Here is a 15,998-nt window from a genome sequence, read left to right as displayed (position 1 = left end):
ACCAGAGCGTTGAGCAAAGAACTGAAGATCCCCTGTCAACCCCTGTTAATGATCCAGCCATCACCCAAGCTGTTCCAAATGCTGAGAACGTTCCTGTAGTTTGACTTTCCCGCCTCTCGTTATATGTCGTTGTTTCATTCTCTCCCCCCCCCCCTTTTTTTCTGATGGAAGTATAAGCTTGTGCCACTGAGATTTGTAATGAAGGATGACCATGATTCACTTATTTTCTGCGTTCTCATGTATCCAACCATAACTATTTTTCTTTTTATTAGGACAAACTTCCCTTGCGTGGCATTGTGCCAGTTGATGCTTCAGAGCGAGAGAAGGAACTCCAATATAGGATAACGACATATACCAAGGCCAATGGCGTGCTGAGGAAACACTGCTCTCGGTTGGAGAGTGAACTCGATTACCTTAAATCTCTCAAGTGTTGGGAGGAAGATCTACTGAGCAGACTTGAGTTTGCCCGAGATATTGTTGACAACGTCACTGATTATCTTTGGGCTGAGAAGTACGCCACAGCTAACCTTACCATTGAGCATGTGGTTCAATCGCCGGTCTTCAAACGTTTCTACGAAGATAAAGCATTAGAGGGTGCCCAGCGTTTGTACAATAGGATAAATGAAGCTGCCCCCCACTTCAAATGGGGGAAAATTAGGTTAGGTTTTGACCCTCTTGTTCCTATGAGTGAAGTTGTATTAGATCCAATTTCACTTTCGATCCCTTTCTTGCCTCCTCCTCAGAATGTTCCTGGGCCTTTGGCCCCTAATCCTCCTCATCTTGAGCTCAAACATTTATGAATGTTCATATTGTACCTTGGATGGCAACTGCTACTCCTTTACTTTGAAATAAATTATGATTTTCCTTGATGATATCTCAATACTAAATCCAGTTGGTTTTTCTTATCACGTTATTCGGTTCAATATTTTTTTTTGTTCTTCCATTAGTGATATGTACCTTTCTGCACGACGTATACATCCATTATGCAAACATTTATTACTCCTATCTTGACTGACGCTTTGGTTAACTCTCCATTAATGGAACTGGTGTAGAAATCAAATTGCTGCCTCCGTAATCGAACCCTTCCCCTTTTTTGGAATAGTGCCGGACCAACGAGGTTTGGACACGTGGCCTTGGATGTTACTTCCCTTTAATTTGGGTGTTTAGGCCTTGATATTCTCTTTCGAATGTGAATCGTCTCGGGCCCTTTAAATAGTGCTTATGCCCTTTGTTCCTTGTGCTCTTGTTCCTTCTGGATCCATGGGTTCCTTACGCTTATCACCCTTCTGCTTTCCTATGGAAACTCTAAGCTTACTCTGGCGCTTTGGGTGCCGGTGTCTTCATAGATACAAGGGCTGCAAGTTTTTAGGGGTGTACCTACTTCAAGATGCTTCTTTCAGCTTCAATCTTCAATCGACAATGGCCCTCACAGCTTTGATCCTCAATCAACATACAGTGTCCTTTGGGTTTCCTGGCTTTGGGGCCTTCTCTATATGTAGTGTGCCCTTGCCAATGCTTGGAGTGGGAACGTTACATCAGAGAAATTGAGAGTCTTGAGGGGGCTATTTCCTACCCACTCTAACCTCTTAAGGATTCAGGGTGTGGTGATTTAGCACTTGCAGCGCGCTGGAGGACCTAAACCGGTGTCACACTCGTGCTCTTCAGGCTCCTAGTTTCTTACGAGTGTAAGGGACTGGTAACAGGGCTATTTTGGTGCTTTGAAGGAGCTTGCAAATGCCCTGATGGTGAATCCCGTTTGGCAAAATAGTCCACTCTCGACATCCCGGGGTCATTTTGAAACAGGTGGAACTGCCTCATAAATGTCAAGGTTGATTTCCATCTATCCGATGTTGTTGTTATGGCTACACCTATTTCACACCCCTCGGTCCCTGGTACCTACATCACGCATTGTCCTACTCGGGAGGATCAAGACAAGGTAGATCGGGCTTGCGGTTTAGGCGAATCTGTAGTTTGCCTCGTTTTCTCCTTCCTGAAGTTGAATCTGGACCTGATCATATTCAATCATAAATAGACTATGGACCCGAGCATATTTAATCATAAATTGGCCCTTGTAACTGTATCAATTTTGAATGTTGTAATTATCCCATGTACTTGTTCTAGAATTTTGAGATATTAATAAAAGATCTTCATTATCCGAGCATCTTTCATTTCAATTCCTTCTTATGGGCTTTTACTTCTTATGCTCTTCATTCTTTTTTACTTGTTGGCGCGCCCAAATAGTCATCATCTTGATTGGGGAAACGCCCCTATGGTGCAACTCACCATTATAGTCGGATGACCATCATCTTGATTGGGGAAATGCCCCTATGGTACAACTCACCATTATGGTTGGATGACCATCATCTTGATTGGGGAAACGCCCCTATGGTACAACTCACCATTATAGTAATTGCTGGCACATCTTTACTATCAGAGATAGCCATGTAGAAAAAGAATAATTACAAGAACAAATCATTGCCATTAATTATTTGGCTAACTGAGGATACCTTTATTGGCTGTAGCCTAACATTTCCAAAAAACTTTGCTTTGATCAAAAAATTGAAATTAGATAACCCGACCTTATTGGTAGAATTTTTGCAAATTTTTTCCATTCCAAGACCGTGGTATGGGTACCCCCTCTAGAGTCTCCAAATGAAAGGCCCTTGGTACCACTTGCTTGGAGATTCTGTATGGTCCTTCCTAGTTAGGTGCTTATTTTCCCATAGACCTCGGATCCAAAGCTTCAAACTTGCGTAAGACCAATTCTCCTTGGTGAAATCTTCTGACTTTTAGCTTTGAATTATAGTGTCGTGTTGTTCACTGCCGATGAGCCACATTTTTTACCCGAGCTATTTCTCTAATCTCCTCTAGTAAATCTAGGTTTATCCTTAATTCTTCATCATTAACTTCTGGATTGTAGAATTGCACCCTCATGGATGTTTCTCCTATCTCCACAGGAATTACTGCCTTTGTTCCATATGCCAACATGAAGGGCGGTTCACCAATTGCCAGCCTTGTTGTTGTCCAGTATGCCCATAAAATGTTAGGAAATTCTTCTACCCTCAATCCCTTGGCTGTTTCCAACTTCTTCTTAATTCCATCTAGTAGAATTTTATTCATCGCCTCTGCTAGTCCATTGGATTAGGGGTGGGCAACTGAGGTCTTCCTCAGTTGGATTTTGTACTAATCACTAAACTCTTTGAATTTTTGCTCAAACTATTTTCCATTGTCATTGATGAGAGTTCTCGGTATTCCATATCTGTAAATTACTGAGTGAAGGAAGAATTTCCATACTTTTACCGCAGAAATCACTGCCAAAGCTTCTACCTCTATCCCTTTCGTGAAATAGTCCACAGCCATAACTACAAACTATCTATGCCCAGATGCTTTAGGAAAAGGTCCCAGTATATCCATGCCCCATTGCACAAAAGGTAATGGACTTGAAACTGAGGTGAGTTCTGTTGCAGGTTAGTGTGTGATAGGGGCAAATTTTTGACATTTCAGGCATTTGCGGACAAAACTCATTGCTTCTTTGCGAAGATAGGGCCAAAAATATCCTTGTCAGATGACTTTGTGAGCGAGCGCCATGCCCCCCAAGTATTGTCCACAAATGCCCTCATGTATCTCTCGCAGAACATACTCTGCCTCAGTTGGTCGAAGACATTTCAAGTAAGCCATAGAGAATGCCTTGTTATAGAGTATTCCTCCTATCATCATGTACCGTGCTGCCCTCATTCTTACTGTCTTTCCTTCCTCCCTGTCAGCAGGTAATGTGCCCTTTTGGAGATAGTTCACTATAGGATCCATCCAACAAGGGTCCATCTCTATTGGTCTCTCTTCTGACTACTCGATGCTCGGAGTACCGAGGACATCTATGTAGAGGGCTCTACCCAAGTCTTAAAAATCTGAGGTGGCCAGCCTTGAAAGGGCATCCGCTGATGCGTTCTGTGCTCGGGGCACCAGGTGTATCTCAAAAGTGGTTGAACTTGGTAATCAGGTCATGCACTTTGCTCAGGTACTGTGCCATGCGCAATTCCTTTGCCTCATATCCCCCTTTGACCTGATTGACTATCAGTTGTGAGTCACTGTGTACGGCAATATTTCTCACCATCAAACTCTGTGCCAGTTTCAGTCTGACAACTAAGGCCTCATACTCTGCCCCATTATTGGTTGTCTGGAATTTAAACCTTAGTGCATACTGTACTAAGAACCCCCCAGGGCTTGTTAATATCAATCCCACGCCATAACCATACGCATTGGATGAACCGCCCACTAACAGTATCTACTGCTCTATCCATTCCTCAAGCTCCTCATTTGGGGGAATTTCTTCTTTAGGTAGTGTGCATTCCACAACGAAATCTGCTAGAGCTTGAGCTTTAATGGCAGTTCGGGGCTTGTATTGGATGTCAAATTCACCCTACTCTACCGACCATGCCACTAACCTTCCCGAATGGTCTGGTTTGGATAATATCTTCTTCAGAGGTTGGTTGGTGACTACTTCAATGCTGTAGGCTTAGAAGTAGGGTCTCAACTTTTGGGCCACTGTCACTAACGCATAAGCATAGTTCTCCACACTGCTATACCTGGTTTCTGCATCTAAGAGCACTTTACTGATGTAATAGATCGGTTTCTGGGCTCGTCCATCTCCTTAGACTAACACGGCAGTTACTGCTACTATGGTAACGGCCAAGTATAGATGCAATGTGTCTCCAAGTTCAGGTTTGGTCAGGAGGGGTGGTTGCGCCAAGTATCTTTTCAACTCTGTGAACGTAGCCTGACATTCCTCCGTCCATTCAAAGGTGAGCTTGGTTCCTTTAACATCAGTCTCCCGTGCTCGGCTTTTCAAAGCTTTTGAAAAAAGGCAAGCAACGATCTCCCGAGGTTGAGATAAATCTTCCTAGAGCCGTAATCCTCCTGGTGAGTTCTTATAGTTCCTTAACTCTTCCAGGTGGGCGCATCTCCAGTATGGCTTTAATCTTCACAGGATTTGTTTCTATTTCTCTTTTTGAGATCGTAAAACCAAGGAATTTTCCTGAAGTGACACCGAAAGCGCACTTGGCTGGGTTTAACCTCATTTTACTTTTCCTTAAGACTTGAAATGTCTCATCCAAATATCTAATATGGTCATTTGCCTTTAGGCTTTTCACCAACATATCATCTACGTATACTTCCATATTTTGTCCTATTTGGTGCTTGAAAATGTAGTTCACCAATCGTTGGTAAGAGGCCCCGGCGTTCTTTAACCCAAAGGGCGTACGGGTATAACAATTTGTATCCCTCCCCACGATGAAGTCAGTCTTCAGGATATCAGGTTCATACATCCTGATCTGGTTATAACCAGAATAGGCATCCATGAAGCTTAACATCTCATGGCCCACTGTGGCATCTATTAGTAAATCAATGCGAGGCAAAGGAAAATAGTCCTTAGGGCATGATTTATTCAAATCGGTAAAATCAATACACATTCACCACTTTCCATTGGGCTTGGGTACCATTACAACATTAGAGAGCCATTCTAGGTAGATGGCTTCCTCAATGAAACCAGCCTCCAATAGCATAGTTACTTCCTCAATCACTTTTTCCTGCAGCTCAGGGGTGAAGGTTCTTTTCTTCTGGAATACCGGCTTGGCGGTGGGGTATACACTGAGCCTATGCTTGGCCAACTCGCGGTTTACTCATGGCATATCACTCGCGGACCACCCGAATACATCTGCATTTGTCCTCAAGAAGTTTATGAGGGTAGTTCTTCTCTCTCCACTTAACCCTGCGCCTATCTGCACAGTACATTTTGCATCTCCTTCAACAATCTCTACGGGGACTAGATCCTCTGCGGGTTCATTCCTTTCTTGTTCGAAGACATCTCGATTGTCGTCCAGATTGATCAGGAGCATTTGTGGCTCCTTTCCTTTGACGCGTAGGTATCCTTCATAACATTTGCGGGTAGCTATTTGACTCCCCCTGCACTCTCCTATCTCATGGTCACTTGGGAACTTCATCATTAGGTGTGGGGTAGAAACTACCGCCTATAGTACATTGAGTCCTGGCCACCCTAATATTCCATTATGCGTGGAATTCACTTTCACCGCCAAAAAGTTCATCTTCACCGTTGTAAGCTTAGGCTATGTTCCCACTGTCACGAGCAGCTTGTTTTTGTTAAAATAAAACCGCAAGCGTACGGGTCAATCGTAGCTACGGGTCGAACACGATGAGATATACGCCACTCTGTTTAACTAATCTTAAAAGTAATGCAAAGTGAACCAAATTAATTAAATTACTAAATTAATGGTAATTAAACTAACGGATCCTAACTCATAAGCATCTAACAAATTACGCATCTATGGGATTAAGTTGGCATCCTAACACATGAACATCTAACCTATCAAACTAATGCAAATTAGGAGTAATTAAAAATAAAATCCTATACTAAAGCAAGTTGGAAGTAATAAAAATGCAGCCTCACATCCACATCCACATAAATAAAATAACCACATAAACAAAATAACCACATAAGAAAAATAAAAGAAATAGAGGGAGAAGAAGAAGAAGAGAGCTTGAGATAGAGGAGAGGGAGAATGAGATTGAGAGTTTAGATAGTCAAAACTAGATGTGCTTGCATGAATGTAATTGAAGAGCTTGAATCCTTGCATAAACTTACCATGGTTTCCTCTTCTAAATCTCCAAGTCTTGTCATCAACATAGGAACTTAGACTAGGAAGCTTGAAACTAAACTAGAATTATACTAAACTAGAATTATTACAACCATATTGAAGACATGAATTAAAATTAAAGCATAAGCTAAACCTATTAAAACCATTAAATAAAAATCAAAAAACAAACTAGAACTTAGAAAAGCCAAAAAATCATAAATTAGAAGGAGAAGAAGAGGAGAAATTTCACTAAGTGAATGAGCAATTTTTTACAAGAGAGGTAGGGGGTATTTATAGGGGGAAGGGAGGAGAAGAGAGAAGAGGGAAGTGTAGGAGAAATATTCCCTAAGAAAAGAGAATATTCTCTTCTCCTTCCTCTTTTACAAAGCTTGACTCCCAAGAAAAAAAGAAAAAAAAGAAAAAATAGAAAGAGGGAGAGCAGAGAATATTAGTTACATAGACTTTTTATTTCTAGAAAAGTAAGTTCCTAATTCTAACTTGTGCTTCCTTTTCTTTGTAGATATCTTCTCCAAGCAATAAGATCAAAGCATCTTTGACTTTCTAACCTTCTATAGATGACAAAATATAAATCTATCCCAAGTAGAATTTCAGAAGTGCCCTTGAGAAGTTGGAGGAGAGAGAGAGTAAGGGTGACGACTAGGATTCCTTCAAGAATAAATAAATTACCCATTCTGTCCTTCAAAAAAAGTGGAGCATAGGGTGCTTATATAGGCCTCACCATTATGTTCCTTACGAAAAATCACCCAAAATAGACCCAAATTTTGTCCAATTTGGAGTTCGGGAGCCCAAGATATCTTAAGTTGAAGTTGGACTATCCAGAGCCTTCCAAATAGAATCTTTCGGGTACAAGAAAACTTTTGAGAATTGCGCTAAAGCCCCTGGAATCCGAACTTCCGCTTTACTTTGTCTCCGGCCGACTGTCAATAATTATAAATAAACTCCTGCAGACCATTTTTGCACGTCGTTACGGAAACGGCCATAACTTCTTCATTTCAACTCGAAATCAAGTGCCGTTTGAACCATTGCAAAGCTGACTCGATGGGCTACGTATCCAAGCCATTAACACCTCTAAACAGTTTGAAAACATTTATTTAGCATCATCTCCTCCATTTTCACAAGAATTTACCTAAAACCTGAAAAGCACCAAAAAACACCGAGTAACTCTGTCCAATGTGGTAAAATATATGTTTTATGCCCTAAGATTTTACACATAATGTGCTCATCAGATTCCCCCACACTTGAACGTTACTTATCCTCAAGTAAACAAAATAAAACTAATCTAGAATGGAAAAATCCTAACTCACTTTCATAGGAATCACGGTTGCACTTGGCTTGTGTAACAAGCCTTTAAACCCCTAGGTTACCCCTAGTGGACGAGTTCTATCTCGTGGGTGTTTGCAGTGAATGTACACCCAAAATTCAATAAATAAAAAATAATGTGTAAAGTTTTTCTCATGGCATAAGTAAGATAGTGCACACAATCTCAAAGAAGTACTCAACTAAAGATTAAGGAGCCAAAGATTCCTCCACACTTGAATTTTATCACCCCACCTCAATTCAAGCAACTAGCATATATCAAGATTAAGGGATCTCCTCTTATCTTCTGAACACTACTCACCTTCAGGTAAATCGCTCATAGCATCGATGGAACCAAACACTTAGGCGTTGAGTATTTTTTACCATACTTTCTTTTCAGGCATTAAGGCAAAACCTTTTTTTTTTTTCCTTTCTCAATATAAACTCTATTTCTACTCCACTACTATTCCCTGAATTACATGGTGGAGCATACACCAGACACCCAAATACTTGGTAGCTTCGCTTTTTGCATATATCCATAAGACATTGAGATATTGATGCAAGAGCTTTTTTTTTGAGTTTCCTTCCAAGGAGTTTCGATCAAGTCACCCTGCTTTATGAGGCACAGTGCCATGTCTAGTCCCAAGGAATTCCACTTTCCTTCCTATTTTTTTTTTTTTTTTTTTCTTTCATTTGCTTTCATGCCTTGCCATAAATAAATTGGTCTCAACGACTAGCCAAAAGATCGAAGGGTCCATAAACACATAGAGAAATCTAACCATCAAATGAAATAGCACTTATATTTTCAAACTCAATCTCCATCACTGGATACAAACCAACTACAGTCCTTGAAAAGGGTTTTTTTATTATTTCGCATGCTAGGGAACCTAATTCCCTCTTTCTCTCGATTTGTAATCAAAGAGATTTATGCACATAACCAAACCATCGTCACAATCAAAATTCACAAAATTCAGCAATTAAAGTCCAACACCCCCCCACACTTAATTTATACAATGTCCTCAATGCATGCAGAAAAGAAAGAGTAAGGACAAGGGAGGATAAATATACCAGGAGGTCATTCTTCAATGTAAAGAGGCTCATGGAGATCCATGACCTCTTCTACTAGTGGAGTGGGCATCTCAATGTATGGCTTCAATCTTTGACCATTGACCTTGAAAGTAGCACCTGTACTAGGATTGAGGACTTCAACAGCCCCATGAGGATAAACTTTTTGAACAATATAGGGGCCATTTCATCTAGAACGCAGCTTACCTGAAAAGATATGCAAGCGAGAATTGTACAACAAAACTTTTTGGCCTACTTCAAAAGATTTTCTTAAAATGTGCCTACCATGGAAAGCCTTGGTTTTTGCCTTGTAAATTCGGGCATTCTCATATGTCTCATTCCTAAGCTCTTCCAACTCAGATAGTTGGAGTTTCCTATGGGCACCTGCAGTGGGTAGGTCAAAGTTAAGCTTCTTGATAGCCCAAAAGGCCTTGTGCTCAATCTCTACCGGTAAGTGACATGCCTTTCCATACACCAGATGATACGGAGATTGACCAAGATCGGTCTTGAAGGCTGTCCTATGGGCCCACAATGCATCTACCAACCGGTTAGACCAATCCTTACAGTTTGGGTTGATGGTTTTCTCAAGAATTTACTTTATCTGTCGATTTGAAACCTCAACCTAACCACTAGTTTGGGGATGGTAGGGTGTGGCCAACTTTTGGATGACACCATACTTTCTCATGAGGGCCTCAAAGGGCCGATTATAAAAATGCTTGCCCCGATCACTAATGATAGTACGGGGAGTACCAAAATGGGAGAAGATCTTCTCCTTCAGAAATTTCATAACCACCTTGTGGTCATTGGTCTTACAAGCAATAGCCTCAATCCATTTGGACACATAGTCCACAACAAGTAATATGTACAGGTTATCAAAAGAGTTAGGGAAAGGCCCCATGAAATCAATACCCCATACATCAAACACCTCAACCACCAGAATTGGGTGGAGGGGCATTATAGTCCTCCTAGAAAGACATCCTAAAGATTGGCATGAAGAACACGCCTTGCAATAAGTAAAAGCGTCTTTGAACAGACTAGGCCAATAAAATCCACACTGTAAAACCTTGGCCGCAGTTTTATTAGGCCTAAAGTGGCCTCCACAAGCCTGATCATGGCAAAAAGATAAGACAGATTGTTGCTCATGATTAGGAACACATCTCCCGATTACTTGATCCGGATAAGTCTTAAAAAGATAAGGATCATCCCAAAAGAAATATTTAACTTATGAAAAGAAACGATTCTTATCTTGGGTGGACCAATGTGCAGGTGTCACACCCGTAACCAGATAATTGACAATGTCAGCAAACCAAGGTTCACTAGACACTGCCATCAGATACTCATTAGGAAAGTTCTCATTGACTGGAGAATCAATAATCAAGGAATTAGGCAGCCGGGATAGGTGGTCTACAACCAAATTTTCACACCCTTTCTTATCCCTAATTTCCAGATCAAATTCTTACAACAAAAGGACCCACCTAATGAGGCGAGCTTTGGCATCTTTCTTCTACACAAGATATTTGATAACTGCATGGTCAGTATAACCAATCACATGTGATCCAACCAAGTAGGGCCTAAACTTCTCTAAAGCAAACACAACACCTAAAAATTCTTTCCCAGTGGTGGTATAATTAAGCTGTGCATCATTAAGAATCCTACTTGCATAATAGATCACATGGGGCAATTTGTTGATTCTTTTCCCAAGAACAATCCCTATAGCAAAATCAGAGGCATCACACATAAGCTCAAATGGAACTGTCCAATTTGGAGCTTGAATAATGGGGGCTGAAGTCAATGCTCTTTTTAATTGTTCAAAACTATCATGACACTTAGAAGAGAAATCAAATGGACAGTCCTTTGCCAAAAGAGAGGTGAGAGGTCTAGCTATTTGGCTAAAATCCTTGATGAACCTTCTATAAAAACCTGAATGGCCAAGAAAAGATCTAATGTCCTTCACACTCTTGGGTGGTGGTAAATTGACAGTAAGGTCTACCTTAGATCTATCAACCTTAATCCCCTCTTTGGACACAATGTGACCAAGAACTATGCCTTGCTTCACCATGAAATAGCACTTCTCCCAATTCAAGACCAAGTTCTTTTCTATGCATCTTTTGAGAACCAAAGAAAGGTGATGCAAGCAATTAGAAAAGGTAGACCCATGAATAGAAAAATCATCCATAAACACCTCTAAGAAGTGCTCTACCATATCAGAAAAGATACTCATCATGCACCTTTGGAATGTAGCAAGGGCATTGCAAAGCCCAAAAGGCATACGTCGGTAAGCAAAAGTTCCATAAGGGCATGTAAATGTGGTCTTATGTTGGTCCTCCAATGCAATAGGAATTTGATTATAGCCTACATATCCATCAAGAAAACAATAATATTCATGGCCAGCTAGTCTCTCTAACATTTGATCAATAAAAGGCAAGGAGAAGTGGTCCTTCCATATTGCCGCATTCAATTTTCTATAGTCAATGCATACTCTCCACCCCGTTTGGATACGGGTTGGAATCAACTCATTATTGGCATTCTCAACTACAGTGACTCCTCCTTTCTTAGGCACAACCTGCACAGGACTCACCCATTGGCTATCAGAAATAGGATAAATGATGCCATGATCCAAGCACTTTAGGATCTCTTTCTTGATGGCCTCTTTCATAACAGGATTAGCCCTTCTTTGGGGTTCCCTAGAAGATTTGGAACTCTCCATCAGATGGATATGATGTTGAACAATGGAGGGGCTAATACCTTTGATGTCAAACATGGTCCAACCTATGGCTTCCTTATGGTCCTTTAGAAGCTTAATCAACTCTTCTTCCTGAATAGAAGTCAACTCAAAAGCAATAATAACAGGGAGAGTATGATCATGTCCTAGGGAGGCATACTTGAGGTTGGAGGGCAATGCCTTCAACTCTAATGTGGGGGGCTCAATAATAGAGGGTTTGGGAATGGAGGTGGATAGGGGTCCAAGGGGCTCCAAAGGTGGTTGGATGCTCCAGACCTCAGATAAGGGGGTATCATCAACACTCTCCAATTCCTGCATACATTCCTGAAATCCCGAATCAAAATCAATCTCAAAGAACGTATCAATATCATTGAAAAATCCTTGAAGCATATGCACCTCTTCATCCATATCAAGCTGCTTGTCCAACCTAAACACATTGAAGTCAACAGAAGTATTGCCAAAAGATAATTTCATGAGACCATTCCTGCAATTGATTAAAGCATTACTGGTAGCTAGGAATGGCCTACCCAAGATGATAGGGATTTGGTCCTTGAAGTTGGCAGTCGGTTGGGTATCTAAAATAATAAAGTCCATAGGAAAAATAAATTCCCCAACCTTCAATAGGACATCCTCAATCATTCCCTTGGGAACTTTAACCGACCGATCTGCAAGTTGAAGAGTAATTTTGATCGGTTTCAGCTCTCCCAATCCCAATTGTTGGTAGACATGAAAGGGTAAGAGGTTCACACTTGCACCAAGGTCCAATAAGGCATGATCAATAGTGGTATTGCCTATAGTGCAAGAGATGGTGGGGCTACCAGGATCCTTATGCTTGGCTGCTACTGGCTGTGAGATGAGAGAACTGATGTTAGCAGTCCAGAATGCCTTTTTGGGCACATTGGTGATCGGCTTTTGGGTGCATAAGTCTTTGAGGACTTTAGCATAAGCGGGGATCTGGGCAATGTCATCCAATAATGGGATATTCACCTGAACTTATTTGAACACATCCAATATCTACTCCATAGAAGGAGACTTCTTGCTAACCAACCTATTTGGGAAAGGGTCAGGTGGGGTATAAATTCTTTCAGGGTTGGTCTTTTTCACTTCCTCAACAGAATCATCTTTGGTTTCCTCAACCAAATCATCTGGAATTTCTTCAGGTTCATCAGACGAACCAGGAACCATAGGCACTTCAATGGCCTCTTCAGAAGGGGGAGAGTCAACAGGAGTATGAGATAGTAAAGACTGAGGTATACTAACCTGTTGATACTCACGGCCACTCCTTAAAGCATAAACAACATTTACCTGTCTGGAGGGCCCTTGGTGCTATTGGCCTTGTGCAACATTGGTTGGAGGAGCTTGGGTACCTTGCTGAATATGAACCTGATGCCTAGGATTTGGCTCAGGTTGGCTAGGTAACTTTCCTGTTTCCCTCTCATGCACAATTATGACAAGTTGGGTGAGTTGTTTCTCCATATTATTGTGGCTTGTCATGAGAAGGGCCATGTTTTTCTCCAAATCACCTATTCTTGTAGCTTCTCTTGTATTGATAAACCCTGGGGGTTGCTGATAAGGTGCAAGGAGAGGAGGCCTAGCAGAGTTTATAGAAGGTCCTAGATGAGGATGAGGGGGAAAGGGGTTAGGAGACATTACTTGACTTTGTGGTGCATAGTTGGGCCTTTGGACACCAAGCTGGCCTTGATGGTTAAAGTTGGATGGGCCTACTTGGTTCCCTTGATTCCAGGAGAAATTAGGGTGATTTCTCCATCCTGGATTGTAAGTATTGCTATATGGGTTATTTTGGTAGAGAGCACTTACATTCTTAGTGTTGGAATTGCCCACCAAGGTGTTGGGGCATTCCTCCAAAATATGTCCAGGTGTTTGGCACCAACTGCATATTGTCACCTGGTTGACCTGAGTAACCGGTATAAACTCTTTAAGAACTATGGATTCCAACTTTTTTATGAGGCTGTCAAGTTTGGCCTCCTTTGCTGTCGTACCCTCAATAAGATACCCCTTAGTGGTTCTTTCAACAACTTAAGAGGATTCCCACTCCCTAGTCTTATTAGCTAAATTGGTTAAGAATATCCATGCATCATTCTCCTCAAAGAAAGAAATAAAGCCTGTTGGACACATGGACTCTACAAGTTGCTTGGTCTGATAATCAATATCCTCATAAATAATTTGGCATAGTTGCCATAAGTTGAAACCATGGTGAGGGCATTCTAAGAGGAGGTCCTTGAATCTTTCCATGAATTTAGAAAAGGACTCATGTGATTTTTGCCTGAATTGGAGTATGTCACTCTTGAGTTTATTGGTCTTATAAAGAGGGAAAAATTTTCTCAAGAAGACAATGGTAAATTGATCCCATGTGATAATGGAATTAGTAGGCAGCCCATAGAGCCACTTCTTGGCCTGGTCTTTCAGGGCAAAGGTTATCTTTATTAATTATTGAATTCAATTACATGAATGTCTGGGCTCCTTATTTATAATGGTTGGGGGATCTGAGACAATCCTTCCTCTTTGGATGTTTCCTTTTTTTGGGAGCATGGATTTAGAAAACTCCCACTCTAACCACTGTCTTCCTTAAATCTCAGGATCTGGTGATTCTTGGAGCACGTGGGACCTCCACTTGGTGGTTATATAACTGCCTTAGTGGGCCTGCCCCCGTAACCATCGTAAGCATGGTTCTTCTTAGGCACGTTTCTGAATTAATCTTGCTTGCTGTCCAAGATTGGTGCACAAAATGTGGTGTATCACCCACCTAATTACTTCTCCACGATTTTTGAGCTTTCCTATATAGGCAATATCGTTGAAGGAGTTCAAAGTCACAGATGGTTTCCTTTGTTTGCAAGCATTTACAATGAAGAGAAAGGAAAGGCTACAAAGAAGGAAAGAAAGTAGGTAGAGGAAGGGAGATGATCAGTGAGGTGGCACTCCCTATTTTCTCTCTCTTTGATCACCACAATCCCTACATATCTAATGATTTGATGGCCAAGGGAAGCTCCTGAACGATTTTTGGTCAAGGAGAATATTATCTTTATGCAATCTTTTTATTTAAGATTAGTTTCTAAATGGTAGGAGTTAAAGTAGGAAGTTGTAAGAGATCCTACTCTAGAAGGGAAAGAAAAATCGTTGCAGGGGTGTGGGGGATATTTTTTTTGAGTGTAAATTGTATAAGAAGGGGAGGGCGTGAGCTTTGGATGGGCGGTTTTTAGTTTTTAATTTTTTTACTCTTTTGAGGAATTTTCTTCTTCTTGGAGTAACCAAGTTGTATTCTTCAAATTAATGCAATTTCAATTCATTTTTTTTTTTTAGAATAATTTCTCTTTTCAAGCTTCGTAGCTCTAGGATTTCCAATTCTTGTGAGAGGGATTAGGGGGTTCTAGAGAGAGATAGAGGCATTCTTCCATTAAAGCAACACAATAATCATCAACATCAATTACAAGTTCGGTAGAAGGAAGTAATCAATCCTATTTTCATTTTTCTTTTTATTCTCATTCTCTTTATTTTAAGTTCTTATGTTGGAATTTATTTTTGATTATTCTCATTCTCATGTCTTACTATGTTCTTATGTTAGATTTTTATTTTGATTTTCAGGTTTGATAGGTGTAGATGCGAATTTAACTTTGGTAGAGAAAGCTTTATCAAATTCGGTTCAAGAAATTTCTGGTTTACTAATTTCTTTACTCTTAGATCTATGTTATTATATGTGTGTGGTTGTGATAGTTCAATCCGTCAATCTCGTATTCTGCATTAGATTTTGGTAGGTTAGATGGTGAATGGTTAGGCCGTTGGAATCGATAGATGCATTTGTTAGGACCGTTAGTTTAGTCTAATTAATCATTACAAATTGATTCACTCTTGCATTACTTCAAGTAAGTAAGATAGAGTGGCTTATTTCCCTGAGATCGACCCATTAGCTACATTGACCCGTACGCTTGCAGTTTTAATTTCACAACAGTGAAGGTGGGAGCAGATTAGGTGTTTGCTATTTAGGGTTTTTTGTCTTCTATTTTTGTATTTTTCTTTGGGAAATTATCAGCGACACCCCCTATGATAGCCCCTGAAATTAATGCAACCCCACTAGGCTCCAAAATTTCAATTTTGGCCCAAAAACTAATAGGGTTAGCATTTATTCTATTAATTAGTGATGTCAGCAGGTTATTTTTTGTTAAGACTATTTTGCCCTTGTTTTTTACCTTTATTTTTTTATTCATTTTTCTTTCCTTCTTCTCTCGCCGCCG

The 15,998-nt window shown here is 40.7% G+C and overlaps 1 non-coding gene across 1 annotated transcript; it reads left to right on the top strand.

Moving 5' to 3' along the window:
• Positions 1 to 13,957: 13,957 nt before the first annotated feature.
• LOC122666371 lies at positions 13,958 to 14,064 on the top strand. Its single transcript, XR_006333564.1, has one exon. It is a non-coding gene; the product is annotated as a small nucleolar RNA R71 (small nucleolar RNA).
• Positions 14,065 to 15,998: the final 1,934 nt, after the last annotated feature.

This window comes from Telopea speciosissima, chromosome 6, assembly GCF_018873765.1.
Source record: "Telopea speciosissima isolate NSW1024214 ecotype Mountain lineage chromosome 6, Tspe_v1, whole genome shotgun sequence".
Classification (NCBI taxonomy): domain Eukaryota; kingdom Viridiplantae; phylum Streptophyta; class Magnoliopsida; order Proteales; family Proteaceae; genus Telopea; species Telopea speciosissima.
The sequence above is the reverse complement of the archived record's forward strand: the minus strand, read 5'-3'. Positions and strand labels throughout refer to the sequence as shown.